The sequence below is a fragment of the Acanthochromis polyacanthus genome, chromosome 15 (assembly GCF_021347895.1).
Source record: "Acanthochromis polyacanthus isolate Apoly-LR-REF ecotype Palm Island chromosome 15, KAUST_Apoly_ChrSc, whole genome shotgun sequence".
In the NCBI taxonomy this organism is placed as follows: domain Eukaryota; kingdom Metazoa; phylum Chordata; class Actinopteri; family Pomacentridae; genus Acanthochromis; species Acanthochromis polyacanthus.
In genome coordinates this window covers 85,409-110,378 of record NC_067127.1, presented here as the reverse complement: position 1 = coordinate 110,378, position 24,970 = coordinate 85,409, and the positions used below count along the sequence as shown (strand labels likewise).

General features: G+C 37.7%; 1 pseudogene; it reads right to left on the bottom strand.

The window, feature by feature from the left end:
- Nucleotides 1–21,362, bottom strand: part of LOC110945515 (carbonyl reductase [NADPH] 1-like) — a 31,463-nt pseudogene extending 10,101 nt beyond the window's left edge.
- Nucleotides 21,363–24,970: the final 3,608 nt, after the last annotated feature.

The window sequence follows — 24,970 nt, the reverse complement described above, 5'->3', positions numbered from 1 at the left end:
CTTATTGATTATTTATTTATTTACTTACGTACTTATGTATTTATTTATTTAAGAGTGTAGTTGTTGCTTTGTTTTCCTGTAAATTACAACACCCTCATGTCAGAACTTATCCTGTTCTGAATGTGAACGTTATTGATCGCTGCGTCACTCGTTTTGGTGCTGAAGGAATCATCGGGATCAATTCACCTTATTTCGGCCCGCCCACTTTTAATTCTTCGTAGTTCCGCATTTTGTCTTCTCACTTCTGGTCAGTCCTTTCCGTTAGCCGGCTCCGCTGAGTTAAAGCATCAAAATGTCAACAGACACGACACCAGGGGCTCTAAAATGGGGACAAACTGCAAGTTTTTTTAGGAGAACGGATGGTCTTGCGTTCCCTCGTCCATCCACCATGTCAGTGTGGGTTGATGAAATGAGAAAGTGGCCGCAGATCTCATATGGTGACATTTTTAACTACTTTGTGCTATCCCTGGGTGTTGATGGTGTGGCTATGAAAAATTATAAGAGCACAGAGGCGTACCAGTACCTTCATAGCGGCAAAGTTGGTCGTGTATTGTTGCACACAGAAGATGATTGCGTGTTTTTAAGCTGTTTAAACCCGAGCCAGGCCAGCAGTACGAGTCACTTGGCGTGGGTGCTAGTTAGCAGTAGCGGCGTGGTGGAGACAACGGGATGCTCCTGCATCGCTGGATTGGGACGGTCGTGTAGTCATGCAGCCTCAATATTATGGAAGGTAAAAGTCCTACACCTTACTCTTCTTTTTGTCATGACTTGTTTTGCCATCATTATCATTATTGTAATTACTGAAAAAAAGTTTTCTCTATTAAAAAAACGGTGGCGCTTGAGACAGTAATATTTGTTGTTTTTTGCATGTAATACATGCTTAAAGTTGTGGGTCTAACGTCAAAATATTTGAAAATATGAACTACTGTATTTATTTCTTACATTGTATTTGGACTGCATTTAAGGCTCTATTACAGAGTTTTATGGATATAGCAGAAGTAGAAGTGGTAGTTTTCTTGCTGTTGTAGTGCCCGACAACTGAGTGACTAAAGAGGAAACACTGAATATGATTTATTGTATTACATTACATTCATTAATATTATATGGGGTGCCGTCTGTAAAGCAGCTCATTCTAAAAAAAAAAACAGCAACATTTTGTCACATTTAGCTTCAAACCATGTACAAACAAGTGGTGTGATTTTTTTCTGGTGACCTTTTACAACATTTACTGCAATATTTCTCATCTTAGAAATATCTTAAATAGTTTAATGTAAGTATTAAATGTCAGACATAAATGATAAATATAAATATAAATGTTAAATATGACATTAACATTTATATTTAGCATTAAAAATGTTCTACAAATCAAAGGCAGCTGACATTTCATTGAACCTTTACTGTGTATCTTATTTCTCTATTTTACTAAGAAAAAAAGTCAAATTTAATGATTTAGGTGAAGTTTTTCGGCTGCAAACATCATCTTGTTGAGTTAAATTGACATGAAATTGGTTTGACAACTTCTACACCTTGAGCTAAAGTCTCCGCTCTTATCTGTTTAAAATAGCTGAACAAATAGAGTTGATCAATAGATTTGTGATTATAAAATGATATTAAATAAGTGTAACATGCAAAATCTTCCAAAGATGATTAAAAAACATAATTGGATGCTGTATTTATATTTTTCTTTGTATATTCATCTCACTTTTATATTTCACCATATTTAACTTTTGAAAAAGACAAACATTTGGACTGCTTTTTTGCAGTTTTTACCTTTTTTTTTGCCTGTTATGTCATTCAAATCTTAAAAACACAACCCAATATTTTCTCCCCTTTTTTTGCCATGAAAATCATTAAAACAACCCAATATTTTAAGTCAAAAAAGATCTATTTTTTGCCTATTCTGTCATTAAACTCATAAAAAACATCTATATATTCTTTTTCTAAATCACTAAAAAAGACCATTTACGCTTTTCTTCCGTAGATTTCTTTCATCTCAGCATTTCACCAAATCCAGCTTTACAAAAAGCCAAATATTTGTCCTTTGTTGCCTGTTCTGTCATTTAAATCATAAAAACAAATTCACATTTTCTGTAAATCCGAAAAGAAGGCCATTTGCATGCTACGATTACACTATTCTTCAGTGAATTTATTTGACTTTTCAGCACATTGAATCGCTCAAACCACCAGATGTTTAGTCATTTTTGCCTGTTTTGTTGTTTCGCCTTTTAAAATCATGAAAACAATCCTATATTTTAAGTCAGAACAAAAGACCACTCGCATGCCACATTTCTGTTTCTGTAAGTCGTCTGTGTTTGTATCAGAAGAATTATGGCTGTTATGCTGATTCTCACCACACATCATAAAAACCACAAAGCAAAGACACCAGTTTGATATCATTTTCTAATTATATCTGGAATATTTAAAATGTGCCAACTGTGAGACGCTGATCTGCTGGAACACGAGACAGCTGTGATCAGATCACACATTTCAACATATCCCATGAATGGATGACACTTCTGAAGCAGTTTTCTGAGCGGAGGCCAAACAAACTCTTAGAATTACGATGCTGAGCAGAACAACCAGTCAGACATTCTGCCAAATTTCCAAGCAGGCCGAGTTCTGTGAGGCAGACGGTGGACCGGATCCAGGGTTCGGTTTCACAGGGAGATTTTAGACGGTTGATAGTGTTGGAATCCTCTAAAACTGGCTCTCAGATTAGTTTCATGTGAAGTAAACAGAATATTTTAAGCTTCAAACGTGAGTCAATTCAACATCTAAACTTCCATCCCGACCAGTACTCTCACTTTTTCTGTTCATCTGATTAAAACTGCACATGTCGGCTTCATCTCTGAATAAACACCGGGATACTTGACTGCAGTTAATGCAGTAATATTTCTGCATCCAGTCTGAATGGACAGTTACAACAACAGATCCTGCGTGTTTCTGTGGTAACACTTAGTAGAAACAGCTGACAAAAGGAGGAAACTTGACTCATAATTTGAAGTTTGCTGATAACATTGTGGAGAAACGGAAGAAGACAAAGACTGTCTTGAGTCTGCATAAACCTGCTGGAAACATGCTTGTCACTATTTTTTCCCCAAATCAAATCTGCTTTTGTGCTATTACATTCTTACCTGATTTTATCTTATTTCATACACTACTTATTTCTTAGAACCATTTAATTCTTAGAGGAGGCAGAAGTCTTAAACAGTCGTCCAAAAACGACTTGCATTAATTGATTTAAACATGTCGTCTGACTGTTTTAAGTCCGTCTTTGTGAATCCAGATGTGTGTTTGTACCTCCAGGTTTGATTAGTGGCAGGAAGTGAGACAGCATGTCTCTGGCAGCGAAGAAGTTTGTCCTCAGGGTCACTTCTGCCTGGACGGCGAATGGAGACGGATCTGAATCTGCAGAAAGAGCGTTAACACATTACTGAGCATATTTCAGTTGCATTCCATTTAAAAACATACAGGATTTATGTGAGAAAAGGACTCGTGATGTAAATATTTGCAGATTTGAGTCGATCAAGTAAGACCATCATTGGAAAACAGGTCCTTTTCAATCAGATAACTTGTTGAAATCATATATTCTGCCTAAATTACTGTCTATAAGGTAATTCAAGGGACCTGGTAGAGAAGAGAATATAATTTACTGTCTCCATAGAGGTGCAGGGCTTTACACAGCAGTGAAAAATGATCCCACCTCCAAATGCCTCCCCGGCGTTATTGACGAGGACGTCGACTCCTCCGTACTCCTCTTTGAAATAATCGGCCGTGGTTCTGATGCTGTTCAGGTCATTGACGTCCAGCTGGTGAAACTTTGGATTCAGTTATTCAGAGGACAAAGATTTTATGGCCTCCTCACCTCGACCACTGAAACAAGAGAAAAAAAAACCTCTTATTTACTGTCCCTTTATTCTTATAGGCAGCAGATCTGTCTGGAATTTATTTCACTTCATATTCTTTGGTCTTTGGTCAATAAAATCGTGAAATCAATACTGTATTTTAAGTAAAAAAGAACATTTGCACAGTGAATTCATCTTTTTCTTCAGTGTATTTATTGTAATTTCACATTTCACCATTTCTCACTGTTCAAAAAGCCAGACGGTTGGCCTTTTTATTGCCCGTTTTGTCATTTAAATTATAAAAATAACCCTAAATTTTTCTCTAAATCATTAAAAAAAGACACCATTTCCCTGCTGTATTTACATTTTTGTTATTCATGTTATTCATCTCGCTTTTATATTTCAGCACATTTAACTTTTCAAAAAGTCAAACATTTGGCCTTTTATGTAGTAGTTTTTTGCCTTTTATTTGCCAGTTACATGGTTAATTTGTATTTTTATTCATTACATTTATTTAACTTTCAAACAGCAACATATGTTTGCACTTGGAAAAATGTATATGTTGATTTATGGATTTTTAAATTAAAAAATATTCAACAGTGTTTTTTTTTTAAATCTTTTTATAATAAAGATGTGACAAAATCAAACAAAAAACAACCACATGTTGCTTCAGAAGGTTGAAGCCTCTTTCATTTTGCAGCTTAAATGCATTTTAAGGATTTGACCTGCAGATGGCGTCATTTTACGGTTTCAGCCTCTTCATCACAGTGTTTCATGTGATTCAGAAAGCTCAGTTTCTTCCATCACTCGCTTTGAGGTTCAGTTTTTCAGTGCTAAACTCTTCAATTTTATTCTCTAAGAACATTTCCTTAAAATGTCTGTCATTAATATTCAATAAAATATAAATTTAAAATGTTTTTTTTTCTGTAGTTGCTGCTGTAACACTGCAAATTTCTCTGCTGTGGGATCAACAAAGGTTTAATCAATCCAAAACTGACAAAAATGTATATATTTCGATTTCAAAACAAGTTTTTAGATTGAAATAATTTAAGATGTGAAATCCCAAATTACCCACAATAATTGTTTAATTATTGTTTAATTATTGGCAAGGTTGTTTAATGAGTCAGGGTTGTTTGGAGGTTTTTAATGACAAAATAGCAGCTTCTATATTTTTAAAGAAAAATAATTGACTTTTTGACAAGTGAAATGTGAAAATACACACATGGAGAAAGATAAAATAGAAACTTATTATTCAGGATTTTAAGCTGTTGAAGTCAGACTCATTTAATGTCTGTTTACAAGAATGTTTTTTTTTTTACTAAACTGCATGTAATTGCGGCTAGGCAAGGCAAGGCAAATTTATTTATATAGCACATTTTAACAACGAGGCGATTCAAAGTGCTTTACAAAGACATTAAGAACAGAGGATGACGATTATTAAAAGAAAAACAAAAGAAAACATTTATGAAATCATTAAAAAAAAGTCAGAACAGTAAAAAGATCAAAAACAAAAGTCAGAAAACAAGGGCAATTATTAAAAGAAAAACAGAACAGTAAAAAGATCAAAAACAAGAGTCGGAAAACAAGGGCTGTTTAAAATAACTGTCATAAAATAAGAGTTAAAATAACTGTTAAAAGTAACTGTCATAAAATAAGATTTAAAATAATTTAACCCATAAGAACCCACGGTGACACCAGTGTCACAAACACTTTGAGTGCCACAGTGTCTTCCTGTAAAGTTTCATGTCTGACCTTAACTCATTAAGTCCTTTAAGGAAAAATGGGTCTGGGTTCTTATGGGTTAAAATACTTTAATCAAAAGCAGCTGAGAACAGGTACGTCTTAAGAATAGATTTAAATGTGCTGAGAGTTTTAGCTGACCTACAGTTTTCTAGGAGTTTGTTCCATATATATGGGGCATAGAAGCTGAATGCAGCTTCTCCGTGTTTGGTTTTTACTCTAGGAACTACTAGAAGACCTGATCCAGATGACCTGAGTGGTCTGGGTGGTTCATACTGAGTCAGGAGGTCTCTGATGTGTTTTGGTCCTAGACCATTTAAAGCTTTGTAGACCAGCAGCAGGACTTTAAAATCTACCCTCTGAGTGACAGGAAGCCAGTGTAAGGACTTTAAAACTGGAGTGATATGATCTCTTTTCTTGGTCTTAGTGAGGACTCGGGCAGCAGAGTTTTGAATCTGCTGCAGTTGTTTGAGTGTTTTTTTTAGATAGACCTGTAAAGATACTGTTACAGTAATCAAGTCAACTGAAAATAAATGCATGGACCAGCTTTTCCTTGAGAAAGAATTTAGGCACTTAGACTGGTAAACACTTATTTCTACTCTTATTGTTGTTGTAGTTTATGTCTCCACCATTAGAGGGCATCAAAGTCACATCTAATACATGATGACAAGTTGTTTTTTTAATCAACAATAGATGTTGAAACTTTACAGAACACAAACATGTATTTTTAAAGTTTTCTATTGTCATTGAAATATAAATTTGTTCCTTCAATAGAAGCACAGTACAAAAATACAACAAAACCAATGAAAAGTGTTCAATGTGGTGTTACTGTGATGATACATAGTTAAAGTTAACAGCGTGTTCAGCCCAAAAAAGGACTTAGTGTGGTGCAAAATGAGAATACGTTACAGTGAGTCTGTGCAGAACCATAATAGAGCAAATACAGTAAAGTAGATGTACTGAAAATGTGAGTTTCTGAGTCTGTTTCTGATCCAAAATAAGAAACGTGTGTAACATTTAGGTGAATTTGTCAGGTTAAATTCCAGTTGAGCTACCTACAGGTCTCTGTCCGTCAGGTAGACATCTCCCTGGAACAGCCTGCACAGAGCTCGGACAATGGCCAATCCAATGCCCTTGTTGCTGCCCGTCACCACGGCAACCCTGGCGGACATGTTTGCACACAGATAAATTAATCAGTGTGTGAAAATTAAAACAAATACAAAAACTGGATTAACCTCAGTGTCGCCGTGCTTTATCCAAATAAAATGAGTCGTAAAGGAGACTGAATGGATCTGCTGGAACATGGTGACAATGCCACATGGGGGAATGAACAGCCTTTTCTTGTTTCACATGTAAACATCCACATAAAGGTTCATGAGAATAAACAGAGTGACATCAGAGACAAACGCTGGACTAAAAGCACATTTTTGTTCATTAAATGTTCAGAAATAGCACAAAAACACAGAGATGTCTAACAAAAATTAACCAACACAGACTCATTTCCTTTACACATTATTCTTACTGTTGTGTGTGGTTGCCTCAAAAGTGTGTTGAGCAGGAAAAACAATTTGTGTCAAAGTAATAGTGAATAACGGCATCAAAAATGCTCCACATATCTATGAAGATCATAACATACATCTCAGGTCTGTACAGAAATGGAGGTCTGATGGCTCTCAGCTCTAAATATCTGACGTCATTCACTTTACTACATGTAAACATTAAGGCTTTAAAGAATAGAATGTGGTCACATCAGATGTTTAGACTGCACACTGCACTGTAAAAACTAACTCCAGAGATTTATTCTCACTATTTAATGAAACACATGGCTGCAATACAGAAAACAAGAATGAGGTGGTTCCTGTGTCATTTCTGACCTTCCCTGAAAATGTCATCCAAATCTGTTTTTGATTAATGTTGCTACGATAATAACTAATGAAATTATTATTATTATTATTATTATTATTATATTGATATAATTATTACTATAGTAATTATTATTATATTAATAATAGTAATAATTAAAACTAATGATAATTATATAATGAATATTGAATTTCCCTTCTGGGAATAATAAAGTTATTGTATTGTATTGTATTATTGTATCGCAGACAGACAGACAGACAGACCAATGCTGATGGTCATATTAAAGTTGTCTTAACTGAAAAATATAGATGCAAACTGTTAAGTGATTTTTTTAACCAAAATTATTATGATGTGTGAGTGAAATCTGTGAACTATCATGTATGCTTTGTTACTGTCATGAAGTTTCTCAAACATACATAAGAGTTTCGTTAATTTTACGCCATTCTTATTAGTTTGTAAATTCAGTTTTCAGTGTAATAAGAGGAAAAAAGGTTAACTTCTGTTCTGCTGTGTTTAATGATGACAATTTACAGAATAATAAGGAGGCTTAAATTCACATTAAAGAAAATATCAAAATAAAATGAATCTCTTTGACAGATCATTTTCATTCCCATGGTGAATATTCTGTGTAATTTAAACTCAAATGTACGCATTCACTGAATTAAAACTGAATTCAAGTTGAGGTAACTTAATGACATTTTTCTTCACCTTGAATTCAGGATTTCAAATTTCCTCCTTTATCTTAACATGTCTGGACAGTTTAAGAAGGTCACCACTTGTAATTAAAAACATGTTTGATTTTAGGGAAAAATCTAATTGCTATAACTCAATGTAGATTATTGGTTCTACAATTCCACAACTTCATTTAGCAGATGCTTTTATCCAAAGAGTAGTTGAACATCATTTCTGTCTAAACTCAAAAAGACTGTTATAGTCAGTTTTATTGTTGAGATCAAACATTTCAGAATGCTGATGTCTGAGATAAAAGCAGAACTGAAAGCACATTTTAGTTTCTCAGACCCAACAGGAACACTAAAAGCCTGTGACCTCCAGCAGCAGGAAAACCTCAGTATGTGACAAACTTCTAACGAGTGATGGCGACAGGGAGACTAGAGCAGTTAAAAGATGCACCAACAAGAGCGTCTTCTGAAAGGTGTTTATTGAAAAAATTACCCCAAAAAGACACTAAATGTGTTGGATATCTGCGCACAGACTCTCTCCAATGCGAACACAATTTTACGCATCAGTCTTCAACCTTTTTTGACCCATGAGTGAATCTTCCAAGATGGCTGCCAGGAGTTTTCCTCTGTGAATCTGGCTCTTAGAATCTAACAAAAATCTATTGAATCCTTTCTGGTATTCTCAAATCATGTTTTCTGCTGACTCAAGTTGCTTTCCATTGATACTCTGTCTCAACATTGTGGAAGACATCTCATCTGTTTGCTGAGCTGTTGGCTGTTGCCCAGGTTGGTAGGCTTTTGGGCCTAGAGGACCTCTAACAAACAGACCTGTCATTTTCAATTCTCATCAACTTCTGGTACATCCTGGTAAGATACATCATGCCTCCTAAAAATGCTAAAATATCCCCTTGTGAGGAGGATGCTATGGTTACAATGAGTGTACTCTCCCAGTTAATGGAGCAACAGAGAGATCTATAAGGATATGTTACTGCAGCAGCAGGACAACTTCAAATGCTTCATTCAGCTGATCATGGATGGAACTAACAAAAGATTGGATGGCGTTATCAGAGATGTACAGGACCTGAAGACCAGCTTGGAATTTACACAAGCAAAGTTTGAAGAGAATAAGATGGGATGCTCTGAAATTGAGGCAAAGATAAAGGCATTTGAGACAACTATAACTACTTCTAAGCAGGAACTGGATGCAATGTTCACCAAGTTGGACTAACCAGAGCAAGAGAACTAACATTTTAATCGATGGCATTGCTGATGTGAAAGGAGAGAATTGGAGTGAATCAGAGAAAAAGGTGAGACAGGTGCTTTCTAAAGACTTGGGCTTAGATGGAACAAATATGGACATTGAGTATGCCCAGAGGCTTGGTCAGTACCAGGAGGGGGGAAGGCCAAGGAAAATTGTTGTCAGACTGCTCCGTACCAAAGACAGAGAACTGATTCTATCTTCTGCCAAGAAATGAAAGGGCACTAAGATCTACATAAATGAAGATTTCTCTGAACCTGTGCAAAAGAGAAGGAAAGACCTGTGGCCGAAGTTGAAAGCCGCCAGAGAGAGAGGTGAGAAAGCTATCTTGAAGTATGATAAACTGATCATCATCCCCCGCGTCGGACAAGGTCAGTCACTGGCCTAATGAGTTTGATAGTGTATTTTTATCCTATTGTTTGTATTTTTTTTATATACATGTATGTGTGTCTGTGTGCTGGACCAATAAGTGTAATATAATCTACCTCATTATGACAAAACAAGGGTTCAAGATGTTTAAACAGATGATACACATTTTTATATTACCTGATCTATTTTCTATCAACAAGGATGACCAGTATAAATAACTACCTAAAGGCTTAATCCTTGCACATATTATATATGTAGTCTGAGGAATACAATTCACAACCTTTCTTTATTTTTGCAACAAAATAAAATAGACATACTTATGATTTCTGAAACGCATTTGGGCAGCTGCATTGATAATTCAGATGTTGATATAGGTGGGTTTTCAATTTATAGGCATGATCAAAACAAGTTTGGAGGTGGCGTGGCCATTTATATATGTGAGCATTTTCCTGTGAAATTGAGACAAGACTTAATGGTTGATGATGTTGAAGTGTTATGGTTACAGGTACAACTTCCACATTTAAAACCTATTGTTCTTGGATGTTGTTACAGGCCACCTAGTGCCAGGATAGAGTATTTAAATGGTTTATGTAATATGCTGGACAAAGTGACTGAGGAAAGCAGAGAGCTATACTGGCTGCGTGATCTGAATATTGATTGGCTATCTGATAATTGTCCTCTGAAAAATTATCTCAAATCTGTGACAGACACTTGTGGCTTATCACAATTAATGGATCAACCCACAAGAATTTCCAGAAATAATACTGGATCTTTAACATCAAAATGCATTGACCATATTTATACTAATAATCCTGATATGTCTTCAGCACCTGTTTCTGTAACAGTTGGCTTCAGTGATCATAACTGCATTGCTGTCTCCAGGAGAACAAAGCTACCGAGAGCCTGTCCTAAAATCATTCTGAACAGAACTTATAGGGCATTCAATGAGGAAAATTTCTTAAACGAACTTAATAACATTAAATGGGATTTGGTTTGTGCCATAGATGATGTGGAAACCTCTCTTAATTTATTTATGGATCTTTTTATTAGAGTTGTTGATAATCATGCCCCGTTAAAGAAATTTACGGTAAAAGCCAGAAGTGCTCCTTGGATTGATACTGATTTAAAGAGCTTGATGGCTCATCGGGATGAGGCTAAAAAGATTGCTGTTCTTTCTGGCTCTCTTAAAGACAAAAAACTTTATTGTACTTTAAGAAATCATGTGAACAGAGTGAAAAAGAAAAAAATATTTTCAAAAGAGAATCTCCGACAGTGGTACAGATAGTAAGAGAATGTGGAATGCACTCAATGAAATCATGCACTCATCAAAAATCTACTTGTACTTCTTTTGTTGAAATAAATGGTATATATTTGACTAAGCCAATACAGATTGCAAATTATTTTAATGATTATTTTATTGATAAAGTTTCTAAACAGAGAGAAAATGGATTGTACTTTTGATTCCGACTCAAATGAGCTTATAAAAATTTATTATGAAGGATAAACTGTGTCATTTTGATTTTCGTTTGGTTAATGTTGTGCAGGTGGAAATGTTGCTGAGATCTTTGACTGTTGGGGGGTCTACTACTATAGATAACTTGGGCAGTAGGTTGTTGAAACTATCGGCTGAACACATTTCTAAACCAATTTGTCACATATTTAACAGATGCCTGATTAGTGGTGTGTGTCCAAAACTTTGGAAGGAGGGTAAGATCATTCCTTTACCGAAAGACAAAAAAATTAACTTTCTGTGGTCCAAATAGTAGGCCAATTAGCATTTTACCTGTCTTGAGCAAATTATTGGAAAAGATTTTATTCAAGCAAGTACATGATTACTTTTCTCACAATGATTTAATCACAATATTCCAAGATTTTTATAGGTCTGGTCATTCCACCTGCACTGCTATGACACAAATGTCAGATAGCTGGTTAACATCAATTGATGACTCAAGGCTAGTGGGTACAATATTACTTGACTTCAGTGCTGCCTTTGATGTGATCAACCATGATATGTTGATTTCCAAACTAATTAGTTATGGTTTTACTTCCTCTGTAATCAGGTGGTTCACGAGTTACCTTTCTGGGAGGTCACAAAGAGTTTATTTTAATGGTGCACTGTCTCGTAGTAAGTCCCTGGACTGTGGTGTACCACAAGGTAGCTGCCTTGGTCCTCTTTTATTTTCAATTTTTACTAATGATATGCCATATGCACTCAGTAAGGCTACACTGACTATGTTTGCTGATGATTCTACTCTGTATTATGCAGCCCCTACATGTCCAGAGCTTAATCAGGTTCTGTCATGTGAGATCAAAAAATTATATATCTGGATCAAAACAAATAAACTTATTCTCAACATATCAAAAACAATGAGTACTACACACGTGGACAAAATTGTTGGTACCCCTCAGTTAAAGAAGGAAAAACCCACAATTCTCACTGAAATCACTTGAAACTCACAAAAGTAACAATAAATAAAAATTTATTGAAAATTAAATAATCAAAATCAGCCATCACTTTTGAATTGTTGATTAACATAATTATTTAAAAAAACAAACTAATGAAACAGGCCTGGACAAAAATGATGGTACCTCTATAAAAGATTGAAAACTATTTGACCAGAGTGACATGATTAACTCAGGTGTGTCATTTAATTGACATCACAGGTGTTTCCAAACTCATAATCAGTCAGTCAACAATTCTGGTGGCTCAATCTAAAAAGCCTCACACGATCGCAGAGAGTCTCATCCGTCCCGCAGCTGTAGTGATGACAAGAGCAATGCATGGGGAGAAAATATCTAACACCCTTTTAACCATCCCCCTTTCAAATGACACCATGGGACGCTGCATTCAGGACATAGCAAACGACATTAAACATCAACTGATTGACAGGGTGAGAAAGAGTGGAAGATTTTCCCTACAAATTGATGAGTGCACAGATGTGTCAGGAGATGCGCAGCTGCTGACGTTTGTGAGGTACAGCTACGAAGGGAAAATGCACGAGGATATGTTGTTTTGCTCATCAATGGAGGGAACATGCACTGGACGCGACATTTTCAACAAGCTTGACTGTAACATACAAAAAGAGGGACTGGCATGGGAGAGCTGTGTATCTGTGTGCACAGACGGAGCTGGAGCCATGCAGGGGGCAAGAAAAGGTTTGAGGGCCTGCGTGTCGGAGGTCGCTCCCCATGTGAAATTTCTGCACTGCATGATCCACAGGGAGGCACTTGCTGGCAGGTGTCTCATGCCAGAGCTTCGTGATGTTCTCCAAACATCAGTTAAGATAGTTAATTTAATAAAATCACGTCCCCTACAAAGCAGACTCTTTGCCACACTCTGTCATGAAATGGGATCAGACCACGAAGCACTTCTCTTTCACACAGAGGTTAGGTGGCTTTCTCATGGCAAAGTTTTAACGAGGCTCTTTGAGCTGCGTGAAGAGGTCCGCATATTTTTATCAGACTGCAATTCTCCCCTTGCTGACTATCTGACTGACTCAAAGTGGGTCGCTAGTCTGGCATATTTAGCCAGCGTTTTTGACAAACTGAACACCTTAAACTTGTCCCTACAAGGCCCAAACACAAATGTCCTTATTCTGTCTGATAAGATCACGGTATTTAAGAGAAAGCTGGAGCGGTGGGCCGTACGAGAGGAACAGGGAAGTGTTGAAATGTTCCCTGAGCTTGATGAATTTATAGAGAGTTGCGATATAACCACTCCAACTATGAAAGTAATGATTGCGTCTCACCTCAGGAGCCTGCTTCAAAGTTTCAACAAGTACTTCCCAACTGATGAAACGCCCGAGAAGTATGACTGGATACGCCAGCCCTTCACCACCTCCACTGCGCATAACCTGCCATCAGAGCTGCAGGACGCCCTGATAGATCTCTCCGCTGACCGCACATTACGTACTGCCTTTTCGACATTGTCCCTGTAAGAGTTCTGGCTGTCAGTGGCAACGGAACACGCAGCATTATCAAAGGCTGCTACTGACGTACTGTTGTCATTTCCCTCCACATTTCTGTGTGAAAAGACATTTTCCGCACTGACGTACATGAAGAACAAATACAGATCACTACTCAGGGTTGAAAATGATCTGCATGTGGCTGTATCAACCATAAAGCCAAGAATGGAGCTGCTGTGCTCCAAAAAACAGGCCCAGCCATCACATTAGTGCTTACAGCCATTTGGCTTTGCGAAACAAAGATAGTGTTGTTTTTTGTGTGAATAATGTTTGCATTCTTCTTCTGTTTACGTTTTACCGGTACTTGAAAAGAACAGCATTTCTGTTGGTCTGTTACTCGAAAAGTTAGCCTCTTGGGCTTCTTTATGTTCCTAAAATGTTTCATAATACAACAATAAAAAAGTAGTAGCTGAAATGTGATTATACACACGTGGACAAAATTGTTGGTACCCCTCAGTTAAAGAAGGAAAAACCCACAATTCTCACTGAAATCACTTGAAACTCACAAAAGTAACAATAAATAAAAATTTATTGAAAATTAAATAATCAAAAACAGCCATCACTTTTGAATTGTTGATTAACATAATTATTTTAAAAAACAAACTAATGAAACAGGCCTGGACAAAAATGATGGTACCTCTATAAAAGATTGAAAACTATTTGACCAGAGTGACATGATTAACTCAGGTGTGTCATTTAATTGACATCACAGGTGTTTCCAAACTCATAATCAGTCAGTCTGCCTATTTAAAGGGAGACAAGTAGTCACCCTGCTGTTTGGTGAAAAGGTGTGTACCACACTGAACATGGACAACAGAAAGCGAAGGAGAGAATTGTCCCAGGACATCCGAAAAAAAATGATAGACAAACATCTTAAAGGTAAAGGCTATAAGACCATCTCTAAACAGCTTGAAGTTCCTGTGACAACAGTGGCTCATATTATTCAGAAGTTCAAGACCCACGGGACAGTAGCCAACCTCCCTGGACGTGGCCGCAAGAGGAAAATTGATGACAAATTGAAGAGACGGATCGTTGGAATTGTATCCAAAGAGCCCAGAGCAACCTCCAAAGAAATTAAAGGTGAACTCCAAGGCCAAGGTACATCAGTGTCAGATCGCACCATTCGTCGTTGTTTGAGCCAAAGTGGACTTCATGGGAGACGACCAAGGAGGACACCACTGCTGAAAAAAAACTCATAAAAAAGCGAGACTGGAATTTGCAAAAATGCATGTTGACAAGCCACAAAGCTTCTGGGAGAATGTCCTTTGGACAGATGAGACCAAACTGGAGCTTTTTGGTAAGGCACATCAACTCTATGTTCATAGACTCAAAAACCAAGCATACGAAGAAAAGAACACTGTCCCTACGGTGAAACATGGAGGAGGCTCAGTAATGTTTTGGGGCTGCTTTGCTGCATCTGGCACAGGGTGTCTTGAAAGTGTGCAAGGTACGATGAAATCTGAAGACTATCAAGGCATTCTGGAGAGAAATGTGCTGCCTAGTGTCAGAAAGCTTGGTCTCAGTCGCAGGTCATGGGTCTTCCAACAGGACAACGATCCAAAACACAGCCAAAAACACCCAAGAATGGCTGAGAGAAAAGCGTTGGACTATTCTAAAGTGGCCTTCTATGAGCCCAGATCTGAATCCCATTGAACATATGTGGAAGGAGCTGAAACATGCCATTTGGAGAAGACACCCATCAAACCTGAGACAACTGGAGCTGTTTGCTCATGAGGAGTGGGCCAAAATACCTGTTGACAGCTGCAGAACGCTCATTGACAAATACAGAAATCGTTTAATTGCAGTGATTGCCTCAAAAGGTTGTGCAACAAAATATTAAGTTATGGGTACCATCATTTTTGTCCAGCCCTATTTCATTAGTTTGTTTTTTTAAATAATTATGTTAATCAACAATTCAAAAGTGATGGCTGATTTTGATTATTTAATTTTCAATAAATTGTTATTTATTGTTACTTTTGTGAGTTTCAAGTGATTTCAGTGAGAATTGTGGGTTTTTCCTTCTTTAACTGAGGGGTACCAACAATTTTGTCCACGTGTGTAAGTGCTTCGTCTGTGTGCATTTGACATACGTTTTAACGATCGGGCGTTTCAGCACTACGTCTGGTCGCGGGCGGGGCGGGGGGGGGGGGGGGGGGGGGGTGGTCGCGGAAACCATTGACTGTCAAATTGAGGTCGTGACTTAAAAAGGTTGAGAACCACTGATTTAGACTACTGTTCAGTTATATGGTCTGCTGCGTCAAACTGTCTTCTCAGAAAATTACAAGTGGCTCAAAACAAGGCTGCAAGACTGGTTCTTGGTTGTTCTTCAAGAACTAGAGTCACAGAAATGCATGAACGTCTTACTTGGCTGATGGTCAAGCAAAGACTATCTGCTAATACTACTAACTTACTTTCATAAAATTATTAACACTCAGACTCTGAAATTTCTTTATAATAATATAATTTATTGTTCTTATAAGCACTCACATTACACCAGAGCAGCGAATAGTGGACAGATTTCATTACCCCGACCCAAGTCTGACTACACTGTAAGAAATGACTGTGAAATTCACAGTAAGTTACTGTGTATCTGTAAAGTAAGTTACTGTGATTTTTTTAAAAAGTGAAATACTGTATAATAAGCAGTAATTTGCAAAATACTGTGTATATCATGGTAGTAAACACAATACTGTAAAAATTTACAGCAGACTAAGGTCTACTGTAGTAATTCACAGTAATGTCATCACTACCATAAGAAAACAAATCAAGCATTACAGTAGTGTGAAATTTACGGTAACATATTATTTACTGTAGGGAACAGCAGTAACTTGTACAGTACTGTAAAAGTTCACAGTAACAATTGCAGTACTGTAGAAATTCACAATAATATATTGGAATTTACAGTAACATATTATTTACTGTAGGGAATAGCAGTAACTTGTACAGTACTGTAAAAGTTCACAGTAACCATTGCAGTACTGTAGAAATTCACAATAATATATTGGAATTTACAGTAACATATTATTTACTGTAGGGAATAGCAGTAACTTGTACAGTACTGTAAAAGTTCACAGTAACAATTGCAGTACTGTAGAAATTCACAATAATATATTGTGTAATATAGAAACCTCGAACAGTTAAGTACTTTAAAAATTCACAGTCATTTACTGTGTAGCCTGCTCTGGGGATTCATAGTAATTCATAGTAATATTAAAAATTAAATTTACTGTGACATATTCGATTTTCAGACCTGTGCGACTTTTGGAAATATGTTTTGCCCGTGCAGGCTTTTCTGACTCAGAGGGTCTGAAGGGTCATGAGTCTGAGAGCTTCTGATTTGTTAGACTTCAAATGGCCAATTAAGAAAACCACTGCCCAGATAGCAAACTATGGGTGAATCAATGTTGAATCTATGTTGAGACCTAACGTCGAAATTATACAGAAAGCGCAAGGTTGATAAAATGTTGAGTCAACGTTTGCTTACATAGATTACATGTTTGTAAACATAGATTCAACATTAATTAAACATTGACCTGTCAAACATTTTAATTAAACCAAAATACAATGTAGATTCAATGGTATCTTTTAAACACAAACTTCAATGTTGACAAAATGTTGTTGAATCAACGTTGATCCATCCATCAGTCTTCAACCGTAACCACAATTCAACTTTCTTAACCCTAATTCAACATTGATTTAACATCTTTTGCTATCTGGGTAAAGTGTGATTTATGGTTGAAAAGCAAACATCCGATCCGGCAGTAGAAAAAAGAAGTACACTGTGTAAACTTTTGCCTGTCATTTCATCCCGTACGCGCGCGCGCAATAGACGGGAACGGGTCAATCGACAGGAAAGTACGGCTGAGGTGGGGAGACATAAATTAATCTATATAGGCACCCAGTTGATAAAAACAAACGCACATGGCGTTATCTGTCAAAATAACAGCGCAGCGGCCCTAATCACAGTGTTAGCCCTTCCTGTTCGGCCCCGACCGTGGTCAGGAAGCCCGGGGTTAACCCCCTTCACTTCCTCAGCAGCCGTAGAGGCAAAGACACAGGAGCCCAGCCGCATCGAAGAACACTGCAGCCTTTATTGTCTATAAACAGTGGCTGAACCGCACAGTACCGCCAACCAGCAACTACACACCTTCTCTCCTCCTCTGACTGCACCGACTGCCCGTCTGTCTCACTCGCTCCCCCCCCCACACACACACACATGCTGCTCTCGCTCCCTCTCTCATGACGGAGCCACACACTCTCATAACAACAGCGTAATCTTTGAAATGCGCTGGCGTAGCGGCCCTAATCACAGTGTAATCTTTTAAACTGAGCGTAACGGGCCGTTACGCTGAAATGCGCTGGCGAGAACCCTGCTTCCATTTCAATTTGATTGCTTGCACAGTGCTCCTTGAGATGTTTAAAGCTTGGGAAATCTTTTTGTATCCAAATCCGGCTTTAAACTTCTCCACAACAGTATCTGGGACCTGTCTGGTGTGTTCCTTCGTCTTCATGATGCTCTCTGCACTTTAAACAGAACCCTGAGACTATCACAGAGCAGGTGCATTTATACGGAGACTTGATTACACACAGGTGGATTCTATTTATCATCATCAGTCATTTAGGACAACGTTGGATCATTCAGAGATCCTCACTGAACTTCTGGAGTGAGTTTGCTGCACTGAAAGTAAAGGGGCCGAATAATATTGCACGCCCCACTTTTCAGTTTTTTATTTGTTAAAAAAGTATAAAATATCCAATAAATTTCATTCAACTTCACGATTGTGTCCCAATTGTTGTTGATTCTTGACAAAAAATTAAAATTTTATATCTTTATGTTTGAAGCCTGAAATGTGGCGAAAGGTTGAAAAGTTCAACGGGGCTGAATACTTTCATAAGGCACTGTATATATGTTATGCTTTAAGGTCAACACTCACAACATTGTTGTTGCTTTTCATTAATAATTAACTGAGAATACTCAAAGCTTTTGTTGCAGTGGGTGACAACAATGTCAACCGAGGCTCATTTCTCCATGAACACGGCGCACGCACTTGTTACACGGCGAGCTAACAGCTGACATTAGCTTCTAAGTTAATCAGGAAATTGTCTCAGCAGCTACTTCTGACAGCATTCAGATTATTTTTCCTGCTTGTTGTGCTGCTTTGGTGAAAAACTACATATTAAGCACACCTCCCTCACCATTTAAAAAGACTATCCGGACACAAATTTTTCTGCATCGATTTAGCTCCTCCCTTAATTGTATCAGTTTTTAATCGATTCAGGATACACCCTCACATCCCTGCACTACTGCTTTCTATTGGACAAGGATTAACATGGTACAAATGCAGGTCTTAAACTGCATTGTGTGAGGACTTTGTTGAAGTCATTATGTCCAGCATTTAAGTTAACTTTGTATTGCAGTAGATATAATCCTGAAACTGTTTTCTATTTTTGTTTGGCATTTGTCTTTAAGCTGGTGGAATCCATTCTTACCAAGAAATCTGGTGGAGAATATATACTAAATGAATACAACCAAACTAAGTCCTTGGCAGATGAAAGCAGAAGGAAAATGGTGAACATACTGGTAGCTGATGTGACGGAGAAGAATGGGTAATGTGTTTATTGGCTTTAATTAGCATTTGTGTTCTTGTTCAAATTTCAGAGTAATTTGAAATCTAAAGTAAATCTCTGAAAAGTATTAATGTGATTTTTTTTTCTTGCAGTACATCTCCACCCAGACAGGTGAAAGAAATGTATGCGCGAGGAATTGTGAACTTCTTTCCCTACCTCAGAGACCCATTCTCCAAGTATGGCTATGTGAGTTGCACACACTGATGGTTGTTATGTTAAAATATTTTAAATCCTACTAGAGCATATTGTTTTCCACGTTTATCACTAATAGAATGCCTGTTTTTGCAATCCTTTCATTGTCCAGGGAGCATTATTATGATGGTGACAGTGGCACTGGGTACTTGGCCTGGAGACTTAAAACTGTTCAGAGATGCAGTGCTAAAGACAGGCGATCTTTATTTGGAGGTAATCCTGTAATAGTGTTGAACAGATAGATAGAACATAGGTAGAACATGAAGTAGTACTTTGTGTGGAATACTTAGTGTGGTCCAGAAAGAGCAGCCTCCGGCTCTGTAGAAAAACTTACAGGGGTTAAAATGAACGGGGAATTTTCCTTGAATTAGCCTTTTGCGTTGTAAGTATATTCTGAGTGAAATCGCCAATTTAAAACGTAAATTGCGGTAGGGCCGTATTCCTGTAGGCGTATTCGTGCAGCCTCCGGTAAGTGGCGCTCTCTTTAAAAAGTGCTCTAAACTTACCGGAAGTGTAGGGCCGTATTCTTGCGGGGAGTATTCGTGCGGGTCGTATTCGTGCAGCATCCGGCTGCAGACATACCCTTCTCATTACAGCTGCATCCACCAACAAGCTCAGCAGGACAGAACAGGATCCATCTTGGCTATTGGTAAGATTAGGTGCAAAAGTAAATTAAAATGCACATTAACTCAACTTCATATTCTTGTTGCACATCAGCTCTAGATAACTGATCCAATGTAATAAAAACAGTGCATGTTAACTTAAAAATCTTTATTACCACCTGACCATATTCTGTAACAGGGGCGATTCTAGGATCAGAGGTTTAGGGGTGCTGAGCACCCAGAGGTGCCCAGCCAGGCGAGATAAATTTCTTCATTGTTTTGTACGTTTTAATGCAGTTTCACTCCCACATTTGTGAAAGAAAAGCATAACACTTTTTGAAAAGGTCTGTGACTAAACCATCCAATCTGATAAAAATTTATTTAAATGCTGAATCACCGCAAAGGAGGAATGCACTGGAATCTTAAAAGAAACATATCGTAGTCCTAATTTCTGGGAAAAGACGACTCATTTAGATACAGCAGCTCCTCAACATACACATAAACAGCATGTGTGTTTCTGGAGTAAACCAGCCCCCTATACCAAGCACCAAAAAAAAACCCAAAAAAACAAAACAAAAATGGACCTAGGACTTATTTTTTGACTTTTATTTGAAATGTGATGCACAGCATTTCTTTCCCTGGTCTGCACGCTCTCATCTCCCAGAGTCTCTCCTTGTTCTCTTCTTTTTATAGTGAAATTAAACAAATAGAAAAACAAATAGATAATTAGGAAAATGTAATGATGTTCTGTTTAGAATGAAGTCCACTGATATCTGTTAAGTGTGCTTCTGGAAAGCATTTAATGTGGGGAGAACACATACGGTAACCTCCATGACATATATGTAAAATTATATTGTGAATGGATGTTTTTCTTTGTCATCTTAACAGTTGCTGTTTTGCGTGCCACTATTCTCTGTTTGTTTTCTTACCTGGTTCTTCCTGACCTTGCACTCTTTCTTCTCCTTCCCCTTTTTCATCTCTCCCTCTTTGGACTGACAATCATACACAAATAGATTGTATTCAGCTAGAGGAAAAATTATATAAATATGAAAAAATACCAATAAGAATACAAATAAATAACGTCCTCTCTCTCTCTTTGTAATGTCAATCTAAAGGCAAATAACCAAACAATGTGTTTCATATCTGATAACAGATATAAACACTGATACATTGATCCAACTTACAACATTACTCGATAGATAAACCATTTGATCTTACACTCTTACCTGAACCTGGCTCTTTTCTTCGAAAAAAACAATCTTATGTCCATGATGAGGCTGTCTGTCTGCACACACACACAATAGGAGTTATAATGTTAATGGGCATCCGGTCAGTCAGTAGCACCTTGGCTTTAATATTAATTCATGCTAACTCCTACATAACAACATAAACAGTAACCTTTGATCAAATGCAGCAAAAATGAGGACTGGTAATGATAATAATGTGTTGGTACTGAGTGGTAGAAGTTCAAACCAAGTACCCACACCACTACGGCACATGACCTTCTGTGGGGCAGCGCTTAGCTCTGCAGATAGAGGCTCAGAGCCCGAGTTGGGAAAGTTGAGCAGGATCAAACCATTTTGAGGCAAGATGGAGGGATGGGGGTGCTGTATTTCTGCTGTTAAAACATTACGTATCAACCAAGTACTGTATGGTTTTTTACACCTTTCTGGTTTGTTAAAGAAAAAGGACATGCGATACAAAAAATAAAAATAAATATCTTTTAAATTTTAGGGGTGCTGGGATTCAATTTGGGGGTGCTGAAGCACCCCCAAAAATGGGCTAGAAACGCCTATGTTCTGTAATATTAAAATTAACCAAATCTTTACTTATAGTAATAGGAGATGAGTACCAGCCTTTGTAAATGTCATTTATTTTACTAATACGCTGGCCTAGCCGCGCTAGACCCAGCTCTGACGACGCAAGGGTCTAGTTACCCTCGGTAAGCCTAGAGGCTGGATGCTCCTAAAACTGGCCGACGAATCACCATGAAGTATAGAGTCAGAAGGCGGGCGTAACTAAGTGACGACAGAGGCGCGACGATTCTGACAGAAACAACCGTAAACAACTAGCCTAGCCACGCTAGACAACCCACGGCAACGAATTTAATTCTCTGCCAGGGTCGACAACAAAAACGACAACAGTCGTTGAGCTCCATTAGCACCGACTGCACAGTGGGGTAAGTGGTTAGCATTTTGCCTTGCAGCAAGAAGATCTCTGGTTTGAATCCCGGGGTGGGCCTGGGATCTTTCTGCATGGAGTTTGCATGTTCTCCCTGTGCATGTGTGGGTTTTCTCCGGGTACTCCGGCTTCCTCCCACAGTCCAAAAATATGCTGAGGTTAATTGGTTACTCTAAATTGTCCGTAGGTGTGAATGTGAGTGTGATTGTTTGTCTGTATATGTAGCCCTGTGACAGACTGGTGACCTGTCCAGGGTGTCCCCGGCCTTCGCCCGAGTCAGCTGGGATAGGCTCCAGCACCCCCCGCGACCCTAATGAGGATAAAGCGGTGTATAGAGAGTGGATGGATGGATAAACCGCCTGGATGATGCATTTTTGTGATGAAGGCAAATTTGATTTTTGGTAAATAATTACATTATTACTTTTATTTGGTATTTTTACATGTTAGAACCAAAATTATGTGACATTTTAATTTTGAGACTAGTGGAAGACAGACAGGACTTCAGCTTCTCTTAAGGATTTGGAGAGAGCTGTAGGAGAAGTAAAGAAGGGGACATTCATACGTCAGGTGGCAGAATGACCTTTCAGCCCATCAGGTCAGACATGAACAAATGGAGACAGATCTTACATTATATGAGATGGAAAATTTTAAATTTTACTTCAACATAATTGATGGCACAATTTACCCCCAACATGTTTTCTCCAAAGGCTCAACTAACTCCAAGTTTGTTCCCTTTGGAAAGCCATATTTCTCATAAAGAGGACTGTACTGTATAGGTCAACTGTGTTTTGGAACAAACTTCCAGTAGCGGTTCGTGAAATTAAGGATAAAACTGGTTTTAAAAGGAGACTGAAATTGCATTTGTTCTTAACACCATAATATTGTCTTGGATAATACTATTATTAGTTTGAGTGAATTTTTGTCATGTGATATGGGATGTAGCTTTTCCTAATTTTATTGTTTTGTTTTAATAAGTATTTTTAGTGTTGTCACTTTTTTGAGAATGTAAAGTGTGTGTGTTGTATGTTTTGTCTGGACCCCAGGAAGATTAGCTGTCGTCTTGGCGTCAGCTAATGGGGATCCTTTTAAATAAACAAATAAACAAATAAACAACCTCAAAATTTTGCTTTCAACCCTAAAAAATAAAGACATTTGACTTCCACGAAGGTTTTATTGAAATACGTGATGCATGAAGGTGTTAATACTCACAAAAACTAAACAATATTCGCTCAACTACTCCTGTCAACATCGATATAAAGCCTCAGGAGGCAGAAAGGTGTGCTCTGCTTTCAGAGAAACGTGCTGGACTGAAGGAACAAACGCATTATGGGCGGGTGTCCTTTTACTAATTTAATTTAACATTTTATTTCCTGCAACAGTCTGTGTTTACATGCGCAGTAGTGGATCCTCTCTGGGTTTGTTGCCAGTGAAAGCTGCAGGTTTGATTTCTCACTCTGAACCAGAGCGTTTATGTGCCAAAGTATTCCTGCATATAAACTCCGACTCAGAGCTTATCTGGGTTTCTGACGGCAGGATGGCCAACAAAGACATGCAGCCACAAGCATCTCCAAATATGCCCAGGAAGCAGTTTGCCAAAATCCATCAAGCGCTCCACATCTGTCATCATCAGTCATTTGTTGCTTCAAGAGACCAGATTTAACGCCTCATGAAACTTACCTTATACTGTAATTTCATGTAATAATAAATAAATAAATAGAATAAGACACATTTTGTGAAATAACAAGAAAGTTCTCTGATATGATTAGACAAATATATCCTGTTTCTCCTTATAATAAAGCGAGAAAGCTTTTTTTGCCCAAGTAACAACACAAATGAATAATTTCCCAAATGCGTAAACTCCAAACGTAAAATTTTTTTTCTCAGAACAGTTTGAGGTGAAAATGAAGTTTCTTACTTGTTGCTGCTGAAGCTGGAAAATAACCACAAAAGTGAAGAAGCCAACAGGAGGCAGAAGGAAGGAGACTGTAGTAGATGAACTTCAGAGGAGAGCCTGAGGGGGTTTCTGCGCAGCAGCAGCACGCTGACTCCAAATAAGAGCTCAGCCGTGAGCACGTAGTTTTTGGGAGGCTCTTGTCTGAAAATCCCACTTTATTCCCCCAATATACGGCTTAAAATGCGTCAAATGTCTCCATATGAATGCTGTGAGTGGATATTTCTGCTCGTATTTCCAGTTTATTTTAGGTTAAAGCCTGAGCTCCACCAAAGCCGTCAGGACACGTTTAATACAATCAACCCACATTACGCACAAGTTATAGATTTCAGTGATTTAACTGTGTTGTGGAGCTGGTTTGGTTAGAAATGTAAACTTTTTTTATCAGCTCCATATGTGGACTCTATAAAATAATTCAAAGAGCCTCTGTTCCCACCACTACTTTGACATGAAAAACTTTTTAAAATAAATTCTTGTCACAAATCCAAAATTAAATTAACCATGATTTAATGTTAAAAAGCATGAGTGTGTTTTGGACACTTTTTTCAGATACTGTAAATGCATTTTATCAGATTCTATCCATCTTTTTAACACAGGGTTAAAAGCATATGTTCTTTGATTCTCAATGCCTTTGGGTGCACAATTGGCTAAATATATGAGCTTACCAACAGAAATCTGAGTCACAAACAAAGAACA